This window comes from Myotis davidii, unplaced genomic scaffold, assembly GCF_000327345.1.
Source record: "Myotis davidii unplaced genomic scaffold, ASM32734v1 scaffold249, whole genome shotgun sequence".
Taxonomy (NCBI): domain Eukaryota; kingdom Metazoa; phylum Chordata; class Mammalia; order Chiroptera; family Vespertilionidae; genus Myotis; species Myotis davidii.
The window spans coordinates 2677751-2687701 of NW_006300367.1; the positions used below are offsets into that span (position 1 = coordinate 2677751).

General features: G+C 37.9%; 1 protein-coding gene across 1 annotated transcript in view; it reads left to right on the top strand.

Annotated features, from left to right (window-relative positions):
- CNTNAP5 (contactin associated protein-like 5) overlaps nucleotides 1-9951 on the top strand; it is an 866926-nt gene that overhangs the window by 810362 nt on the left and 46613 nt on the right. The window lies entirely within an intron of this gene.

The following is a 9951-nucleotide window of genomic DNA, read 5'->3' on the forward strand; positions in this document are numbered from 1 at the left end:
CACACACACAGGCCCTGCTCTGTGTGTGACGGGGTAGAACCATAACCTCCCCATCGGCCCTGACCTGAACGTGAGAGTGGCGGTGCCCCAAACCCCCTGATGGGCCCTGCTATGTGAGTGACAGGGGGCGGTGCCCCAACCCCCTGATTGGCCCTGCTCTGTGCATGACAGGGAGTGGCACCACAACCTCCCCATCAACCCTGCCTTGAGTGTGACAGGGGATGGTGCCCCAACCCCCCAATCGGCCCTACCCTGATCGTGACTGAGGGTGGCATCACAACCTCCCAATCTCCCTGCTCTGTGCATGATGGGGCGGCGCCCCAACTCCCCAATCGGCCCTGCTCTGAGCCCGACCAGGGCTGCACCTAGAGATTGGGCCTGCCCTCTGGCACCGGGGAGCAGGCCTAAGCCAGCAGGTCATTATCTCCCGAGGGGTCCCAGACTGAGAGAGGGCACAGGCCGGGCTGAAGGACCCCCCCGCCCCCTCGCCCCGAGTGCACAAAATTGTGTGCACCAGGCCTCTAGTTTTTTTTATATTAAACTCTATTGGATGTATTATTGTTAAATATCTTCACCCATTCAGGTTGTTTCTTTTCTATTGGTTGATGTATTTTTCTTTGTTGTAAAAACACTTTTTTGTTTGATATAGCCCTATTTGTTTAATCTTTCTATTGTTTCCCAGACCAAGAAGACATATAAGAAAAAAAATATATTACTAAGAATAATTCAAAGTGTTTTCTGCCTATGTTTTCTTCTAGGTGTTTTAATATTTCAGGCTTATATATTTTTTTAATCTATTTTGAGTTTATTCATATACTAGTAAAGGTCAAAGAAAGTGATTTAGTTTTAATTTATTTTTCATGTGTCTGTACAGTTTTCCCAACACCATTTATTGAAAAGGCTCTTTATTCCATTTTATGTTCTTGACTTTTGTCATATATGAATTAATTATAGAGGCATGGATTTGGTTCTAGGGTTTTTATTCTGTTCTATTGATTTATGTGTGTCTTTATGGCAGTACCATGCTGTTTTGATTACTATAGTCTTGCAGTATAATTTGATATCTGGTCGTGTGATACCTCCAACTTTGTTCTTTTTTAGGATTGCTCTGGTTAATTGTGGTCTCTTGTGGTTCCATATAAATCTTAGTATTATTTGTTCTAGTTCTGCTAAAAATGCCATTTGTATTTTTATAGGGATGATATTGAATCTATAGATTGCATTGGATAGTATGCACTTTTTAATTATGTTAATTCTTCTATCTATGACCACAATATGTGCTTCCATTTATTTGTATCTTCCTTTATTTCTTTCTTCAGCATCTTATAATTTTACAAGTATAGTTCTTTTATCACAATGATTAAATTTATTCCCAGGTGTTTTATTTTATTTTAAAATTTCTTGGTTGATTTTAGAGAGAAAGAGAGAAGGGATAAAGAGAGAAACATTGATTTGTTGTTCCGCTTATATATTCAATTATTGGTTGCTTCTTATATTTACACTGACTGAGGACTGAACCCAAAACCTTTGTGTATCATGATTATGCTTTAACCAACTGAGCTACTCAGCCAGGGTGATATATGTGTGTGTATATATATATATATATATATATAGTAATTGGGTAATTGGAAATGGAATTGTTCTTAATTTTTCTGATCTTTTATTATTGGGGTATATAAATGCAACCAATTTCTGAATATTCATTTTGTATTCTCCTAGTTTACTGCATTCATTTACAAGTTCTAATAAATTTAAAAAGATACTTTTATTGATTTTTATAGTGAAAGAAAAGGAGAGAGTAACATTGATGTGTGAGAGAAATATTAATTGGTTGCCTCCCATATGCAACCAAACTGTGGACGAATCCCCCAATCTGGGTATGTGCCCTGATCAGCAATCAAATTGGTGACCTTTTGGTGCATGGGATGATGCTCAACCAACTGAGCTACACTGTCCAGGACTCTAATAAATGTGTTGTTGGGTTTTTTTTTGGTGTGGAATCTTTAGAGTTCTTTATATATATAGTATCACTAGAGGCCCAGTGCACGAAATTTGTGCATGGGGTGGGGGGTGTCCCTCAGCCCAGCCTACACCCTCTCCAATCTTGGACCCCTCGGGGGCAATCGGACATCCCTCTCACAATCTGGGTCTGCTGGCTCCCAAACCCTTGCCTGCCTGCCTGCCTGATTGCCCCTAAACACTTCTGCCTGCCAGCATGATCACCACCTAACCACTCCCCTGCCAGCCTGATCCATGCCTAACTGCCCTCCCCTGCTGGCCTGGTCGCCCCCCAACTGCCCTCCCCTGATAGCCACCTTGTGGTGGCCATCTTTGACCACATGAGGTGGCCATTTTGTGTGTTTGAGTGATGGTCAATTTTCATATTACTCTTTATTATATAGGATGGTAACTGCAAATAATGACAGTTTTATTTCTTCCTTTCCAGTACAGATGTGTTTTTATTATTATTCTTATCTTATTGATATGGCTAGCACTGATAATACTATGTTGAACATGAGTGTGAAAGTCTACATTCTTGTCTTATTCCTGATCTTATGTGAAATGCTTTTAGTTTTTGCCCATTGCATATGATTTTAGCTGTGGGCTTGTCACATATGGCATTTATTATGTTGAGGTGTTTCTTCTATTTCAATTTTGCTGAGAGTGTTTATTATAAATGGGTGCTTTTACTGCATCAATTATATCATCATACAAATTGTATCCTTTATTTTGTTTATGTGGTGCATCACTTTAATTGATATGCAGATATTGAACCAATCTTGCATCCTAGGAATAAATCCCACTTGATCATGTTGTATGATCTCAATGTGTTACTGAATTTGGTTTACCAATATTTTATTTATAATTTTTGCATGTATGTTCATCTAAAATATTGGTCTATAATTATTTTTATAAAGTCCTTGGTTTTGGAATCAGGGTAATGCTGGCTTCAAAAAATGAGCTTTGAAGACTTTCCTCCTCTTGAATTCCTTGGCATCATTTAAAGATAGGTATTAATGCTTCTTTGACTTTTTAGTAAAATTCACTTGTGAAGTCATCCAGGACTATTCCTTAATCCCCCTCCCTTACTGCAACCATCAAAATATGTTCTGTATGTATAAATTTGTTTCTATTTTGTTCAGTTATTTATTTTATTCTATAGAGTCCACATAAAAATAAATCATATAGTATTTGTTCTTTTCGGTTTGACTTATTTTACTTAGCAGAATACTCTCTAGGTCCTTCCATGTTGTTGCAGATGACAAGATTTCATTTTTTTATAGTTGATTCATATTCCATTGTGCATATATACTATCTGTTCTTTATCTATTCATCTGTCAGTGGACACTTACATTGCTTACGTATCTTGGCTATTGTAAATAATGCTGCAGTGTAGTGATGAATATGTCTTTGAATTAGTGTTCTGGGTTTCTTCAAATAAATACCCCAAAGTGGAATTGTTTGGTCCTCCGTGTATCTTATTATAGCGTATGTTTTAAAGTCTATTTTGTCTGATATAAGTACTGGTTCTTGAGCTTTTGTGCCTTTTTCATTTTCATGAAATATAGTTTTCCATCCCTTCTCTTTCAATCTCTGTGTGTTTTTATCTGAAGTGAGCCTATTCTATACAATATATGTGTGGGTCTTCTTTTCTTATTAATCCTGCCACAGTAGATTTTTTTGAAACATTTATTCCATTTACATTTAAAGTAATTATTCATAGGTATGTAGTTATTGCCATTTTATTCATATTTTTATCATTCTTTCCCTTCTTTTTCTTAAAGAGGTTGCTTTTCTATTTGTTCTAATACTGGTTTGCTGGTGACGAACTCCTTTAACTTTGCTTCTCTTAGAAGCTCTTCATCTCTCCTTCAATTTTAAATTATAGCTTTTCTGGGTATAGTATTCTTATTATAGGTCCTTGTTTTTTTATCACTCTAAATATTGTGTAGCAATCCCTTCTGGTCTGCAAACTTTCCACAGAGAAATCAGCTGACAAGTCTTGTGGGTGCTCCCTTTTAGGTAGCTACTTTTCTCTTGCTGCCTTTAAGATTCCCTCTTTGTCCTTCACCTTTGGCATTTTAATTATGTGTCTTGGTGTGGACATTCTTGGGCTCATCTTTGTGACTCCGTGTGTTTCCTAAATTTGTATGTGCTTTCTTTTCAGGTTAGAGACATTTTCCATCATTATCTCTTCAAGATCAGTTTTCAATCCCTTCCTCTCTCTCTTCACCTTTTCATACTCCTGATGCAGATATTGTTACACTTGATATTGTCACAAAGATCCTTTAAAATACCCTCATTTTTAAAATAATTCTCCTTTTTGTTGTTCTGCTGGGATGCTTTTGCTGCATTAGCTTCTAAATTGTTGATTCAATCCTCTGCTGCTTCTAGTCTGCTGTTGCTTTCTTTTGGTATATTTCAATTTCAGTGATTATATTCTTTATTTTAACTTGTTCTTTTAATTTTTTTCTATGACCTTCTTCTGTTTCTATCCCCTTTTTAAGATTCTCACTTAAAAAGTGAGTAAATCTATTCTTCTTAATTCATTGAGCATTCTTATAACCACTGCTTTGAACTGTGATTCTGGTAGATTGCTTACCTCCATTTCAATTCAGTTCCCTAGCCCCAGGTTTTCTTTTACTCTTTTATTTGGGACATATTTCTTTGACTCTTCATTTTGGCTGCCCCTCTGTGTTTTATTGCTGTGTACTAGGTAGATCTGCTACATCTTTCAGTCTTGACAGAGTTGGCTTATATAATAGGTGCCCATTTATAGGTCAGCCTTGATTGCTGTTGACATGTCAGCAGGTAGTATTGAACTTCAGTCTGACTGGCTAAAAGGTTTGTCCTTGAACACATCATACAAGCTACTACACAGGATTCAACCCAGGGGGTGAGAGGTTAAGCACTACTGAGACCATCCTTTGGGTTTGCAGCTTGTAGAACTAATAGGGTGGTGCTCTGTTGTGGTCTGAAGTGTGCCATCAGATGTATTGGTTCTGGGTCCTCTTGGGAAGGGCTGGCCAATTTTAGCCACTGTCTCTGACTGGCCCAGAGCCATCTGGTAGGAGCCACAAAGCAATAAGCAGTTGGTAGCTGCCTGTACTAAGTCTGAAGGTTCATGGTAGAGGCCATGCTATGAATTTAGGTGGGGTTCCACCAGAACTGGTGCTGCTCATCCAAAGGTACAGGGCACCTCAGGGTCAGCTGCTACTTGCTGACTACCTATGGTGCATAAGTTGGTTTGGGAGCTCTCAGGGAGTCCCCAGGATAGAGCTAATAATATTCACCAGGTAAAATAGATTTAGATTTGTCACCCACCTGCAGGATGTGTGAGAGGAGGGCTCAACAACAGGAGCCACACTACTCAGTTTCTCTCCATAGGTCTCTGGTGCCTTTGCAGTTGCTGTCCCTTCTTCACTGAAACTTAGGATGGGTGCCTATGAGCTAGTGAGTCTATATGCAGACCCTTTAAGAGGGCACTGTGTTTCCAGCAACATTTCAATCACAGGGATGTATGGAATTGTCATTAACTTTCACAGCCAGATGTTTTGGGCTTCCTCATTCTGGCACTTTAATTCCAGTTTGGGTACCCAGTGTGGGAATGAGATCCTTGACTTCTCAAGTGTATTATCTGTAGCTGAGATACCCTTCCATGTCCTCAACCACCACATGTGCGTGGGACTAGCCTGTTTTGGCTCTCCACCCATTCTATTAGTCTTGACTTGGCTTCTTCTTTTTATCCTTACTTGTAGGACTTCTGTTAAGCTAGTTTTCCGATGGATTTCCTGGTCGATTGTTCTGTACTTTAGTTGTAATTTTGATGTGTCATGGAAAAAGGAGGCCCAGCATTTACCTACTCTGACATCTTGACTGAAACTATTTACCAAGTTTAATTTCCTTCTCTTTGTAGTAAATCTTTTTGAATTTTTTTCTTTGTCAGTGATTCTCTACATAAAATTTGTCTTTATTTTACACTTATTCTTGGAAGATGTTTTTGCTAGACTTATAATTAAATATTGAAAGATATTTTCCCTGAGTTTAGAAAGAACTATTCAGGTGTGTAATAGACTGAGCTCACTCTAGATCATAACCTATGATACACATCTCTGCCCAATTATGATTTCAGTGATGTTACAAAAGAAATGTGAAATTGTCCAACTAGGAATCGTTATTAATGTTAATCAGAAATGCTACCAGAGATTTCCAAAATGTTGGTGGAGTAAGTGGAAGCTATACTGACACACTCCCAGGACCAAACTGTAAATACCATGAAAATACAGAAAAGCCACCCTGAAAAATCAAATGAACACTAGCTGGAGAGAATCCTGATAACCACCTGGAGACTAGTAGGACGTGCAGAGGTGTGGAAAGGCTGACTGTGCTCCCACAAACAGCAGCTGAAGTTCCGGAAGGATATCTCAGTTGTGGGAGGTTGCAACTGAGAACTCTTGGGTCTAAATGCCAGGAGGGGCTCCTCAGCCCAGATGACCAGAACTGAGAAAGATGCCCACATAACATCTGACTATGAAAAGCAGCAAGGTTGCTGCCTGCCGAATGACAGCACCATCTTAAAGGGCCAACGCACAAAATTTTGTGTGCAGCCACTCACATTGGGTTGAGGTAGAGGGAGAGCAGAGTAGACTGGACCTGAGTGAGCAGAAGCCAGGATTGGGGTCTCTGGGGTTGGAGCACAGAAGGCAGCCACTTTAGTTTTCGGTGCTGAGTCATTCCCTCCTGCTGAGGAGGAAATCCTCATGGAGACCTTTGCTATCCAGGCAGTTTTTTCCAGGGGGGAGGCACTTACCACACCCTGTGGGAAAACCACTTGCCCCACCCTGTGGTGCATAGCCTGAGGCTAATCAAGTCTGGGTGTCAATGGGACTGCAGGCAGAGGTGGGTGTCTGGAGGCTTTGAGTCTTTCCCTGATCTAACCCCAGTCCTGGGTCAAGGAAAAGCAGACCCTGGTGCGTATGTCAATCCTTTCCAAAGCCACCCACTCTCAGCAGAGGGAGCCACAAGCTGTAGATTGCTGATAACTCCAATCAGAGTACTGAGGGCAAGTCACAAACAGCATCTGACATTGTCCTGCACTGGACATTGGGACTCAGAGCAGACACAAACCTAAACAGGAAAAACAGGAAGACAGATTAAGGAAGCTGTGGGGCAACGTGAAACATAACAATATTCACATAATTGGTGTGCCAGAGGTAAATAAAGTGAGTAAGGGATAGAGAACTTGTATGAAGAAACAATGGCAGAAAAATTCTCTAACCTGCTGAAGGAAAAAGTCACACAAGTTCAGGAGGCACAGAGATTCCCAAGCAAGAAGAAGTCCAAAAAGCTTATGCCCAGACACATTATAATTAAAATGCCAAACATTAAAGAAAAAGAGAAGAATCTTAAAGGCAGCAAAAGAAAAGCAATTTGTTACCTACTAAGGAGCTCCCATATGGCTATCAGCTCATTTCTCAACAGAAACTCTATTGGCCAGAAGGGAATGGCATGAAATATTCAAGGTAATGAAAAGCCAGGATCTGAAACCAAGATTACTACATCCAACAAGGCTAGCATTCAAAATATATAGTGAAACAAAGACCTACCCAGACAAAACAAGGCTAAAGGAGTTTATCCCCACCAAACCAGCACTGCAAGAAATACTAAAGGGACTGTTATAATGAGAAGAAGAAATGGAGAGAGAGAGAAGCATGGGTATAAATAATTGAAATGGAAATAAATACCTATCAATAATGACATTAAATGTAAATTGATTAAATGTTTTAATCAATATACCTACCTAGGGAAGCTAAATGAATACAAAAACATGACACAACTATATGCCATCTACAAGAGACCCACCTCAGAACAAGAATCACACAGGATGAGAGTGAAGGGATGGAAAAAAAATTTTCCATGCAAATGGAAATATAAAAACTTTGGGTAGCAATACTCATATCTGACAAAATAGACTTCAAAATGAAGAAATTCACAAGAGACAATAAAGGACACTACATAATACTAAAGGGATCAATCCAACAAGAGGATATAACCCTGGTAAACATATATGCACCCAATATAGGAGCCCCTACATATACATTAAAAAAAATGTCTAAAGAACTTTAAGGGAGAGATCAACAGCAATATAGTCATAGCAGGGGACTTTAACACCTTGCTGACTTCACTGGATAGATCTTCCTAAATAAATAAATAAATAAATAAATAAATAAATAAATAAATAACAAGGAATCAGAGACACTAAATGGCACATTTGATCAGGTGGATTTAATTAACATTTATAGAACATTTCATCCCAGAGCTGAAGAATATATATTCTTCTCAAGTGCATATGGATCATACTCAAAGATAGATCACATGTTAAGACACAAAACAAGTCTCTACAAGGTCAAGAAGATTGAAATATCAAGCATCTTCTCATATCACAATGGCATAAAATTTAGAAACCAACGACAGTAAAACTACTCAAAATATTCAAACACATGGAGGCTAAGTAGCATGTTATGAAAATGATTGGGTTACCAATGAGATCAAGAATGAAATCAAAACCTTCCTGGAAACCAATGAAAGTGAACACACAACAACCCAAAATCTATGGGACATAGTAAAAGCAGTCCTGTGACAGAATTTTATAGCACATTAGGATTACCTAAAAAAATAAGAAAAACAAACAACTTTTTAACCCTATAACTTAAAGAAGTAGAAAGAGAACAACAAGAAAATCCTGGAGTAATTAGACAAAAGGAAATAATAAAGATTGGAGCAGAAATAAATGACATAGAGGCTAAAAAATCAATACAAAAATCAATGACACCAAGAGCTGGATCTTTGAAAAAATAAACAAGGTTGATAAACTGTTAGTCAGACTTATTAAGAAACAAAGAGTGAGAACTCAAATAAAATCAGAAATCAAAGTGATGAAATAACAACTGACACCACAGAAATAAAAAGGATTGTAAGAAAATAATATGAACAACTATATTCCAACAAGCTGGACAATATGGTTGAAATGGACAAATTCCTAGAAAAATACAAATTTTTAAACTGAATTGAGAAGCATCAGAAAATCCTAATAGGCCAATAACAACTGATGAAATAGAATTAGTAATAAAAAATAAATAAATAAGAAACTCCCAGCAAACGAAAGCCCTGGTCCAGATGGCTTACAGGGGAGTTTTACCAAACCTTCAAAGAACAACTTCCACTTTTACTCCTCAAACTATTCAAAAAAAAAAAAAAAATTCAAGAAGAACCATATCCAAGCTCTTTTTATGAGGCCAGCAATAACCACACTATAAGGAAAAATAATTACAGGCCAATATCCCTGAGGAACATAAATGATAAAATCCTAAATCAAATATTAGCAAATCAGATTCAGCAATATATTAAAAAGATCATACACCAAGACCAAGTGGGATTAATTCCAATGATGCAAGGCTGGTACAATATGTGCAAATCAATATCCACTTTTACTCCTCAAACTATTCAAAAAAAAAAAAAAAATTCAAGAAGAACCATATCCAAGCTCTTTTTATGAGGCCAGCAATAACCACACTATAAGGAAAAATAATTACAGGCCAATATCCCTGAGGAACATAAATGATAAAATCCTAAATCACATATTAGCAAATCAGATTCAGCAATATATTAACAAGATCATACACCAAGACCAAGTGGGATTAATTCCAATGATGCAAGGCTGGTACAATATGTGCAAATCAATAAACATGATACTTCACATAAACAAACTGAAAGATAAAAATAACATGATCATATCAATAGATGCAGAAAAAGCGTTGGACAAAACCCATCACCCATTTTTGATAAAAACTCTCAGTAAAGTGGGAGAGTGATCACATCTCAAAATAATAAAGGCCATATATAAGAAACCTACAGTCAACATCATCCTCAATGGGCAAAAACTAAAACAGG